General features: G+C 42.1%; 1 protein-coding gene across 1 annotated transcript in view; it reads left to right on the forward strand.

The window, feature by feature from the left end:
• Positions 1–12,125, forward strand: part of DOCK1 (dedicator of cytokinesis 1) — a 906,712-nt gene that overhangs the window by 549,560 nt on the left and 345,027 nt on the right. The window lies entirely within an intron of this gene.

Here is a 12,125-nt window from a genome sequence, read left to right on the forward strand (position 1 = left end):
TGATTCCAGAGAAAGCTCGCTTGTGGGTATCACATCGTGTAATGTCTTTGGAGAGGGTGTGGTTAGTGATAGTTCTTTAGAGGACTTTAGTATCCTTGATGGTGTAGAGGATCATCCTATTCTTCAGGTAATCATGGCCATTCCCTTTAAGGGCCTTAAAGATTTATATACCCCCTCTCCTCCTCTTGTTGAGTATACATATCTAGGTGTGTTTGGCTCATCTTGAAGGACATTTAGTGCATTCACTGCTTCCTTGGATAACTTCCCATTCCTCAGGCTTTCTTAGAACATGCCTAATTTTATGTACTTCCTCAGTGGCATTCACTCTGTTGTAGATCCTACCATCTTCAAAAAGACAAACTTTCCATCCCAGTGCTTCTGCAATGCCACTCATGGAATATAAAACTGCCCCCAACTGAGGACTGATTAATGAGGAATATCAATGAACCCATTATAAATATGGCAACTAGATGCTAATATTTACTAGTCTAATTCTGATTGGTCTTGGTCTGGATTTTGGCTACAAAATCCAAATCGTGTGTCAAGAAATGTTTTGTTGTTTCTCTACAATTTAGACTCAAATTGATATCTTTCACTGACAAATATTTTTGCTAAATATGAATCCATAATTTACTGATGATTGTAGGAAACTTGAAAGGTCATGGAAGAAAAATCCTGTGATATAACAGGCAAAATTAGTGGTTGAGAATTAATACTCATAGGAACTTCTGGTCAAAACAAAAGGAGTACTTTTCTAAATTGTTACATCCAGGTAGATTAGATACCTATAAGTTGTTTAAATGAGTTCATTCATTAACCTCAATAACTGACTGCACAAATAATGCTACAACTGGTCTCCTACTTCTTCTGAATTGGCCACTTATTTTAAGGAAAAGGTATGGTTCCATCAGGAATAGTTTACCTTTATTCCCCACCCTTAATAACACAACAACAACATCAAAAGTATAATCAAAGGAAAACAGAGAATTCCATCTGGGCTTAGATGGTCAAGCATCCCTAGAATGGGAGGAAAGGGTTCTTTGTAGCCTGAAGAAGATTTTTCATCAAACTCATTGTAAAGACGTATTTTCCAGAGAATTATCTTTTTTTTACCATTTGCAACTGAAATATCTTCAGATAGAAATTCCAAAAGAGGACTTTAAAATATCATTTGAATGGTTTCTGGGGCCACTTTCTTCTAAGAGGTAAATTTTGTGAATCTGTACGTCATTGACTTCTTCAGTGGAGAAGAAATTAATGCATATAGATGACATGAAATGTATTAATTAATTTATTTTGACATTTATACCCCACATTACCCTGAACATACTCGAGTTCAATGTGGCTAACAGTAAATAAACAACAGACAAGGTTTACAAAGCCATAAACAAAATATCAGATACAGACCATTTCTGGCCAGTTGCAATCTAGGATACTCCATCAATGGATAGAAACCTCTCAAGGAGAGTTTTCAGTCTTTTACGAAGTACCAAGTAATCCGGGCGACCCTTGATTGTCATTGGCAGTGAATTCCACCACTTAGCACCCTGGTATAAAGTCAGCAGAGTGAACTGACTTATAGCACACTCTCTTACAATCTGAAAGATGAAGTCTAAGGTAGACTAGAACCAGAGGTTATATTGCGTAGGGGAATAGTTATTAAGAGCTGCATCTAATCCGGTGTCTTGCCGTATAATATTTGAAAGACAAAAACACATAATTTAAAAATCATCCTGGCTTTAATGGGCAACCAGTACAGCTTGTATAATAATGGAGTGGTTCTGTCAAAATGTGGATGACCTCAGCTTATATAAACGGTATTTATTTTGTTGGGACCAGGACTGGGACCAGAATCCTCCAAAGTCCAGAGAAAGTTCAAGCTCTTCAATCTGTTAAATCCTACTGCAATGGGTAGCAAGGTGTATATATAGTTCCTTCCAATACACATGCGGAAAAGTCTTTCTTTTCTCTACCGTTATCTCAAAAGGGATAAAGAGGGCTCCCTACTCCCTTATGCACCCATCAGGGCAGATGCTTGAGTGGCTTCTGTTACTTGTGCACTCCCTTCTTGACCTATTGTACCAGCTTGGGTAGCACAGTATAATTTCTGTAGACTTTTTGGTTAATATGGCTAAGGCTTAGGCTTGAAGTGTTCTCCCCTTGTTATGGTCAGGGGCTGGGGAGGCAAAGACATTTACTCCGATGTAACACATGGGTTTTTATATTATTCCCTCCCTCTGGTAACAGCATCAAGTCACTGGGTTATCCCCTCTTCTGGAAGAGGCCAGAAAGTTTAAGCACTGTGCAGTACTCTGCAGACCCTTATTGATGTCCAAAAAAGGTAGTCATACTTTGTTTAATAGAAGACCTGGAAATCTATGCAGACAACCAAACTACTTGATTCCAGAAGCCCCACAAATACAACAGGAGCTTGAGACTGAAGCTTGATTACAGACATCGATATGTTTCTATTTCCTGAGTATTGATCCCTGCCAGTTTAATCGAAAATGGGTATAAGATCCTTATCCAGTGGTTTATAAGATAGTAAGGTTAAAAAAAACTGTCCTCAGAGGGGGCCATTCTAGAGGTATTTTACTGTAGTTCAGAATAACTGGAGGAAAGTTTTTAATTAAATAAATAACTAAAATTCAACTGACAAGGCCATTTATATTGCTAGGTCTACTAACTTTGAATGAAGAAGTATCTAATATGTTGGAGAAATAGATTATGCATTGTGATATAACTGTTTATGTTGAAATTGAAACAGCCAGTTCTCCCTCTTTATAGAGTGATTCCATCAGTGTGTTTGGAATATTTATACACATACTAAAGTGTATTTGATTTTTAAGAATAAGTTGCATTTCTTTGATTAGATATGGGAACCATTTATCTTGTGCTCTTAAAGAAAAAGCTAAATTGTTGCTTTTTGTTTTAGCTATTATGATAGTTGTCCCAGTTTTTGGCAGTAGTCCTGTTAGCTCCAAGAATTGGGTGCTTTGTTTATACGTAGGTATGGAGTCCATTTTTATTGTGGGAGGACTGTAACTTTCAAACAACATCTCTGTGGGCTGATGCTTTGTGAGGTTTTTTTTTTTTGTTTGTTTCTTTGAGAATTAAAAACTATGGCGGCTCTCATTAACTTTTCAGAAGCTCCATATCTGAAATGCTGTCTTCCTAATAGGTACAGAAATTAAGTTTACTGATTATAAAAGTGGAGTAGCTGTCATGTGCAAAATCATTTCATCATGCAGCTTCCACAGAGATCATGGTAAACCACTGCTGCTGGGTCATTACTGACTAGTCAAGTGGCCTTGTGTGGTTATGGAGCGAGGTGAAGGGGTGAAATTGAAGAATGTGATGGACAAGGAAGTTAAAGGGAAGAGACTGACTTCTGGGCCGATGAAGGGACTGGGTTGGATGGGAGGGTTCCATTCCATTTGATATAGTTTAGTGTTATATGTTAAATAAGTTATAGCCTTGTGTTTCTACCATCTCTGCATTTGATGTGGTTTGTTCTGAAATGGAAAGGGGGGGAAAGGAGTTATGAATGTCTGTATTAGATAGGTACATGGTTCCATAAGATTGTTTTGTTTGGGAGGGAAGATTATTGCATTGACAATATTTTTTTTATATCTATTCATTCAGTATAGAGTTTAAATACCAAAAATAGACAGCAGAGATTGCCTAACATTATCATTGGAATAAGAATAGAAAAGCCATACTGAGTCAGACTAAGGTCCATCGAGCCCAGCATCCTGTTTCTGACATCGGCTAGTCTGGTTCACAAATACCTTTCAGATCCCAAAAAGTAGGAGTTAAAAGCAGCCCACCTTTTTGAGCCTGCTTTTAACTCTTAATTCCAAGTCACTTTTTCAGTACCTGCATCTGTTTTAATCATTCCCATAATAAGTAATTCCCTAATCCCTTATTTGTCTTGTTTGTCTAGCAGGGACTGTCTCATATGAGTATAATGTACAGTGCTGTGTACATCTAGTAATGCTATAGCAAAACGATAAATAACCCAAACCAGGACTAATAGCCACCAACTCAATAAAAGTGCTTCTAATAGTTCACACCAGTATCATATAAAGAAATATTTTTGTATGTAGAATACCCTCAGATATTTTCCACTATTACTGCAGTCAATAATGCTGCTACAAAGTGGCATATCATTTCTTTCATCGGGTAACTAACAGAATTTTTTTTAGAGAGCAACACTCGCTCATTTTTTCATGCTTCCCAATCACCTTTGTGCTGTAAAATCACTACTTGCTTAAAAATGTATACTTGATGAAAACTATGCACTTATCTTGCCTCGCTGAAAAGTTCATCAATCACCTTCCCCTGAAACCGCCAGACTCCGCGGGTTTCAGTCACTTTCCTCAGGGACAAGGATTAAGGCTGCATAATTCTTTTCTGTTAAAGCTGCATAATTCTTTTCTTCCTCCAGCGAGGCAAGATAAGTGCATAGTTTTCACCAAGTATACATTTTTAAGCAAGTAGTGATTTTATAGCACAAAGGTGATTGGGAAGCATGAAAAAAATGAGCGAGTGTTGCTCCTTTAAAAATTCTGTTAGAGTTACCCGATGAAAGAAATGCTATGCCACTTTGTAGCAGCATTATTGACTGCAGTAATAGTGGAAAATATCTGAGGGTACTCTACATACAAAAAAAATATTTATTTATATGATACTGGTGTGAAATATTAGAAGCACTTTTATTGAGTTGGTGGCTATTAGTCCTGGTTTGGGTTATTTGTGATCAGATGTTACCAGAGACATTGATATTGTAAAATCGCTCTCTGTTGGTGGATAGCAAAATGATAAGCAGTAGTAGTAATAGTAGGTCTATTTCTCATAACTTATTTGATGAGCGAAACACGGACCGTGTAGGGTCATGTTTGGATGGGAATATTAACATTGGAGCTCTGTAAAACATTTAAGCAGTACTCCATTGCACCTGGTTGGATGTAACATATGGAGTATTACCAAGAGTGTGAAGATTTAACGGATTGATTCGATGGATTGATATCTACAGTGCTTCATTTTCATTGACTTGTATGAGCTGTGGAGAATGTGTTGAAGTTTTCTCTACATTGTGTGTGCTAAACAGGAACTATACAGGTGTTGATGTCCCTGTACAAGTCGTTGGTGAGGCCCCACCTGGAGTATTGTGTTCAGTTTTGGAGGCCGTATCTTGCCAAGGATGTAAAAAAATCTTGAAGAAGTGCAAAGAAAAGCTACAAAAATGATATGGGATTTACATTACAAGATGTACAAGAAAATACTTACTGACCTGAACATGTATACCCTGGAGGAAAGGAGAAATAGGGGTGATATGATACAGGTGTTAAAATATTTGAAAGGTATTAATCCGTAAACAAACCTTTTCTGGATATGGGAAGGCAGTAGAACTAGAGGACATGAATTGAGGTTGAAGGGGGCAGACTCAGGAAAAATGTCAGGAAGTATTTTTTCACAGAGAGGGTGGTGAATACTTGTATTGCCCTCCCACAGGAGGTGGTGGAGATGAAAAAGGCAACAGAATTAAAAATGCGTGGAATAAACACAAAGGAATCATGTTGAGAAGGAATGGATCCACAGAAGCTTTGTGGAGATTGTGTGGCAGCACTGATAATTGGAAAGCAAAGCTAGTGCTGGACAGACTTCTACAGTCTGTGCTCTGAAAATGGCAAGGACAGATCAAGGTCAGGTATACATATAAAGTAGAACATACAATGAGTTTATCTTGTTGGTCAGACCGGATGGACCTTACTGTCTTGCTTCTGTTGTGAGTGAGCCCTTAGGTTCCCTGAGGCCCCACAAGACCTCAGAGGACAGCCGTGCACCCCGAATCTTCACCCGCGGCGACCGCCGTTCACCAGGGGTTGAGCCCCAGCTGCAGGCGGCCAGCAGGACTGCTGGAACCGCGGGGTGACGACTGGCCTGGTAGGTAGTCAGCAACACAGTCTCTGAAGGGCAGCTAGCAAGGGCGGCTAGCACTGAGGAGGAACACAGTCTCTGAAGACAGCTAGCGAGGACGGCTAGCACTGAAGAGGGACACAGTCTCTGAAGACGGCTAGCAAGGACGGCTAGCACTGGAGAGGGACACAGTCTCTGAAAACAGCTAGCAAAGGCGGCTAGCACCGAAGAGGGACACAGTCTCTGAGGACAGCTAGCAAGGACGGCTAGCACTGAAGAGGGCCACAGTCTCTGAAGACAGCTAGCAAGGACGGCTAGCATTGACGAGGAACACAGTCTCACTGAAGAGCCACAGTCTCTGAAGACAGCTAGCAAGGACGGCTAGCACTGACGAGGAACACAGTCTCTGAAGACAGCTAGCAAGGGCGGCTAGCACTGAAGATGATACAGTCTCTGAAAGCAGCTAGCAAGGACGGCTAGCAAGGAAGATGACACAGTCTCTGAAAGCAGCTAGCAAGGACGGCTAGCAAGGAAGATGACACAGTCTCTGAAAGCAGCTAGCAAGGACGGCTAGCATTGCAAAGGAACACAGTCTCTGAAGAGCCAAGACTCCGAGATCCACTGCGTCGGCTTCTGACAAAAGAAACGGAAGCACTGGAATCCTCCAGTTCCTCCGTTTAAATCTTGCGCCAATCCGCCCCCCCCCCCCCCCGGAAGAGGAGCCAACCACCTGGTCCTGGCAGACAAAGGAGCGCTCGATTGGCCGGTCTGCCCTGCAGGCGGAGTTTCAGCGCCGGCGCACCAATCCGGTGCGAGGAGGCGGAGCTTCCGCTCCGAGCCAGGGCGACGTCGACGCCGGTGCCACCATCTTGGCCGGCGTGCTCCCTTCTCCGAGGCCGGCGTTCACTCCAACGGGTCGCTGGCCTCGGTCCGACCCGCGGCAGCGTCGGCTGCATCGGAGGTCCGTCTCTGCCCCCCTGGACACCGCGATGCCCGAGGATCATCGCTCCCCCCAGCGGGAGCACAGGTAGGGGCTGGAAACACGACACTTACAGGTCTTTATCTGCCATCATCTACTATCCAGCTCATTTTCGAAAGTGATCGTCGGCCATCTTCCGACTCAAATCGGGAGATGGCCGGCGATCTCCTGAAACCGGCCAAATCGGTATAATTGAAAGCTGATTTTGGCCAGCGCCAACTGCTTTCCGTCACGGAGCCGGCGAAACATCAAGGGGGCGTGTCGTAGGGTAATGAAGGCAGGGTGGGGGCGGGACGGGGGCGTGCTCACGAGATGGCCAACTTCGCCCGATAATGGGGGGAAAAAAGCCAGGCTTGACGAGCATTTCGCCGGCTTTACTTGGTCCTTTTTTTTTCACGAGCAAGCTTCAAAAAGGAGCCCCAACTGACCAAATGACCACCGGAGGGAATCGGGGATGACCTCCCCTTTTTCCGCCAGTGGTCACCAACCCTCTCCCACTCAAAAAAACCCCCCAAAAACCTTTTTTGCCAGCCTCTATGCCAGCCTCAAATGTCATACCCAGCTCCCTGATAGCAGTATGCAAGTCCCTGGAGCAGTTTTTAGTCAGTGCAGTGCACTTCAGACAGATGGACCCAGGCCCATCCCCCCTACCTGTTACAGTTGTGGTTGTAAATAGGAGCCCTCCAAAACCCACCGTACCCACATGTAGGTGCCCCCCTTCACCCCTTAGGGCTATGGTAATGGTGTAGAGTTGTGGGGAGTGGGATTTGGAGGGGATTTGGGGGGGCTAAACAACCAAGGGAGCTATGCACCTGGGAGCTATTTTTATTTATTTTTTTAATTTTTAGAAGTGCCCCCTAGGGTGCCCGGTTGGTGTCCTGCCACCACTACAAATGCTGGCTCCTCCCACGACCAAATGCCTTGGATTTGGCCAGGTTTGAGATCGCCAGCATTATTTTCCATTATGGCCGAAAACCGATGCCGGCCATCTTAAACCCGGGCCCAACCGTATTAGCGAAGAAAAAGATGGCCGGCCATCTTTTTTGAAAATACGGTTGGCTCCGCCCACTTACAACGCAGGCCACGGAGATGGCCGGCGCCGTTCGATTATGCCCCTCCATGTTACTTTATTACTATACAGCCATCTTTGGAATGTTCTGCTGGAAGACTATTGAGATAAGTACTTTTACACTGTGTTAATAGCTTCGCTGATAGGATGGTTACTGGCTTTGTTGCTTTCTTAAGGATTACAATCAGACTTATTTTCGAAAGAGAAGGACGCCCATCTTTCGACACAAATCGCAAGATAGGCGTCCTCACAGGGTCGCCCAAATTGGCGTAATCGAAAGCCGATTTTGGGCGTCCCCAACTGCTTTCCGTCCACGGATGACCAAAGTTCCCAGGGGCGTGTTGGAGGCGTAGCGAAGGTGGGCGTGCCTAACACATGGGCGTCCTCGACCCATAATGGAAAAAAAGGGCGTCCCTGATGAACACTTGGACCACTTTACCTGGTCCTTTTTTTCTTACGACCAAGCCACAAAAAGGTGCCCAAACTGACCAGATGACCTCAGGAGGGAATCGGGGATCACCTCTCCTTACTCCCCCAGTGGTCACTAACCCCCTCCCACGTCCTCAGGAAAACTTGGGCGCCCCTTTCGATTATGTCCCTCCATGTGTTTTGATGCTGTGTGAGTAATGTGCTACAGTGGTGAGCTACAGCACTGTATCTGTGTATAATGTTTTAGAAAACTGCATTGATATATTTATAATACGGGATAAAGATTTTGTAATATGTCATAGTTGTTATAGGAAGAGTATTTGATAGCTTATTTCAAGGGATAAGTGATGGCTCTCTCATGTGTACAGTATGTAGCTAATAATGTTGTATGGACTTTTCTTGTCCAAACCTCTTTTGAATCCCAGTGTTGTTCATCTTGAGCATGTCCTGCAGCAACATATTTCACAACTTAATTATGCATTGCATGAAAAAAATATTATATGATTTGTATTCAATCTGCCGGTTGTTAGTTTCATGGAGTGTCCTTTTGTTTTAACATTGTTTGAAAAGTTAAACAGCCATTCCCTATTTTATGGTTCCACCACACTCTTGGTTTTATTACTTTCCTCAATTGTGTCTTTTATAAATTAAACAGCCCTAACCTGTTTAGCCTTTCTTTATATTGGAGGCGTTCCATTCCCTTTATCATATTTTCACCCTTCTCCAAACCTTTTCTTGTTTTGCTATATTCTTTTTGAGATGGGGGGCGACCAGAGCTGCACACATTACTGATGATGCAGTCTGAGATACAGCAACAAAGGCTTAGAAATTACAGCTGTTCAAATGCATTGTAATGGCTTGATGATGCACACCTAGCAGTGCCTTAAATCACCTGTAACTATAGAAGAGAGGCAGGTGGATATAATAAAGGCATTCAGATAAGAGAAAAGAAAGAAGCTTTTGTCAATGAGTAGACTGTTGTAGGACCAAGAGGACATTTGAGTCCACAGAGGGTGAAATCAGGCATAACGCCAGAAAATATACTTCTAGTGGATACAAAAAAAATTATCAGAATTCAACAGAGCATACAATAAAAGCACATAAGGGGGGCAATTCTGTGAAATAGATTCTAACAGTTATGTTAGCTTGTTCACTTGCTCAGTACCCATGTCTGTTTTATAATTCCCACCTTAAGTAATTCCGTTATCCCTTATTTGTCCTGTTTGGCTGTCCTGATTAGATTGCAAGCTCTGTCGGGCAGGCACTGTCTCTTACATGTTCAGCTTACAGCGCTGTGTACATCTAGTAGCATAAATTAAACTGTGTGTAAATAGTTCACAAGAGAAAATAGATGGGCAAAATCCATTTTAACCTGTCTAGCAGATGATTGGACAGTATATAGATCCCAGACGTTGAAAACATGTTTAAGTCCCATCAGTGGTATACTGTCACACTATTTTTTAAATTCTGCATTTTTCTGTATGTGGTAGGAAACACTAAACTGTAAAATTGAGATCTACATTCATTTTTTCACTAATAGTAAAATGTGATGAACCGCAACTTATTCAGCTACTTTTGCCACCAACTAGCAAATACATGAGACCATAGTTTGTCATAAACCTCCATGCATTCTCTTTGTTTTTGTCATGGTTTCATGCATGCGTGTACCCAGATACCGCCAAACACAGAAGAAATCAGACCTCCACAATGGAAAATCCAAGAGAAGGGCACAGCGAAGGTGACAAAATAGATAATGCCAATCAAACTTCTACTGGACTCAAGAAAAGTTCACAGCAAGAGTTTATTATTCAAAAAAATGGACTCGACACAAATCATGTTTTGGCCACTCTGGCCAGCCTCAGGAGTCCCTAAAACAGTACATAATAAATTATGCTGAGTTATGATTGGAGCGGAGGAGTGGCCTAGTGGTTAGGGTGGTGGACTTTGGTCCTGGGGAACTGAGGAACTGAGTTCAATTCCCACTTCAGGCACAGGCAGCTCCTTGTGACTCTGGGCAAGTCACTTAACCCTCCATTGCCCCATGTAAGCCACATTGAGCCTGCCATGAGTGGGAAAGCGCAGGGTACAAATGTAACAAAAAAAAAATAAAATAAAAAATTTATTATGTACTGTTTTAGGGACTCCTGAGGCAGGCCAGAGTGGTCGAAACACGATTCGTGTCGAGTCCACTTTTTTGAATAATAAACTCTTGGCTGTGAACTGTTCTTGAGTCCAGTAGAAGTTTGATTGGCATCATCTATTTTGTCACCTTTGCTGTGCCCTTCTCCTGTACCCAGATATAGCAGTACCACTCTGGTAGGCAAAGAACGGGAAGAGGTGGAGAACAAACTGGAAACAGAAGGTGCTTCTGCTGCCAATCATGTTTGATATTCTCCCGTTTTGTTTCCCAATTAATTCAGTAGTGTACAGTAATGTGCCCTCGCTACCCAATTAGCGTAGGCCTGCCTACTCTCCACCCCCCAGACACACCTCCCATGCTGGAAAATAAAAAAATGAATATTTTCCAGTAACATAGTAACATACTAGATGACAGCAGAAAAAGACCTGTATGGTTCATCCAGTCTGCCCAACAAGATAAACTCATATGTGCTACTTTTTGTGTATACCTTACCTTGATTTGTATCTGTCATTTTCAGGGCACAGACCGTATAAGTCTTCCCAGCACTATCCCTGCCTCCCAACCACCGGCTCTGGGACAGACCGTATAAGTCTGCCCAGCAATATCCTCGCCTCCTAACCACCAGCCCCGCTTCCCACCATCAGCTCTGCCACCTAATCTCAGCTAAGCTTCTGATTAGTGTGCACTAAGCAGAACACTACCGCGGGACCCCTCAGCTCTTTTAGTGCACGGTAGGCTTACTGTGCTTTAATAAAAGGGCCCCTTGGTGGTGGTTTCTTTTCTTTTTTTTTTTTTTCATAATATTGTTCATGAAAATTGTCAAATTACAACTGAAGTTTATCCATAAGATAAATTACAACATGCGCAGTGTAAAGCAGGTTTAATCCCATTTCTGCATAGATCCTTACTGTTGGATTAGACAGGAGTTAAGTCTTCATTTCCTTTTCATCTTTACTTCTCTACTGAGACTTCCAAACCAGAGTTCAAGTTCAGATGTTGATAGAGATACTAGTTGAATGGAAATTGGACTTCTACGCTGAATTCATTCCACATAAGCTAGTGTCTATCAGGACTGCATTTAAATTAGTCACCGAAGGATGGTTAAATGATTGAAAAGGAACTGATCCAGAGTAAATTCAGTTTTAGAAACTGACCTTTTTTCAGGGTTTTTTTTTTAAATAAAACTTAGCTCGAGTTATCTGCAGCAGGGCCCATTTTATTTATGTGGGACCTGCTGTAGATAGCTCAAGCTAAGCTTTAGTAAAAGACCCCCTTATTGAACTTGTTTGCATGTATTTTATTTTACATTACTGCTTTCCTTGAGCTATACTTTGCCCTGAAGCGGTTGACATCAATCTAATACAGTAAGCAAAATACATCATTATAATTCAATATTTCACTGAATACAATACTATATTAAAAATGTATCTCCTTGATGTGAAGACAGGCTTTTGGGAAGTGCACAGTCTTACCAACATAATTTTTCATTAGAAAGATGTTCCCATATGTGTTCACAGTTATATGATAATTCATTGTTCTGGTACAGAAACAAAAATGGTATATAAATGTTTCAAGTCCAACCTTGG

Source organism: Microcaecilia unicolor, chromosome 5 (assembly GCF_901765095.1).
Source record: "Microcaecilia unicolor chromosome 5, aMicUni1.1, whole genome shotgun sequence".
NCBI classification, from domain to species: domain Eukaryota; kingdom Metazoa; phylum Chordata; class Amphibia; order Gymnophiona; family Siphonopidae; genus Microcaecilia; species Microcaecilia unicolor.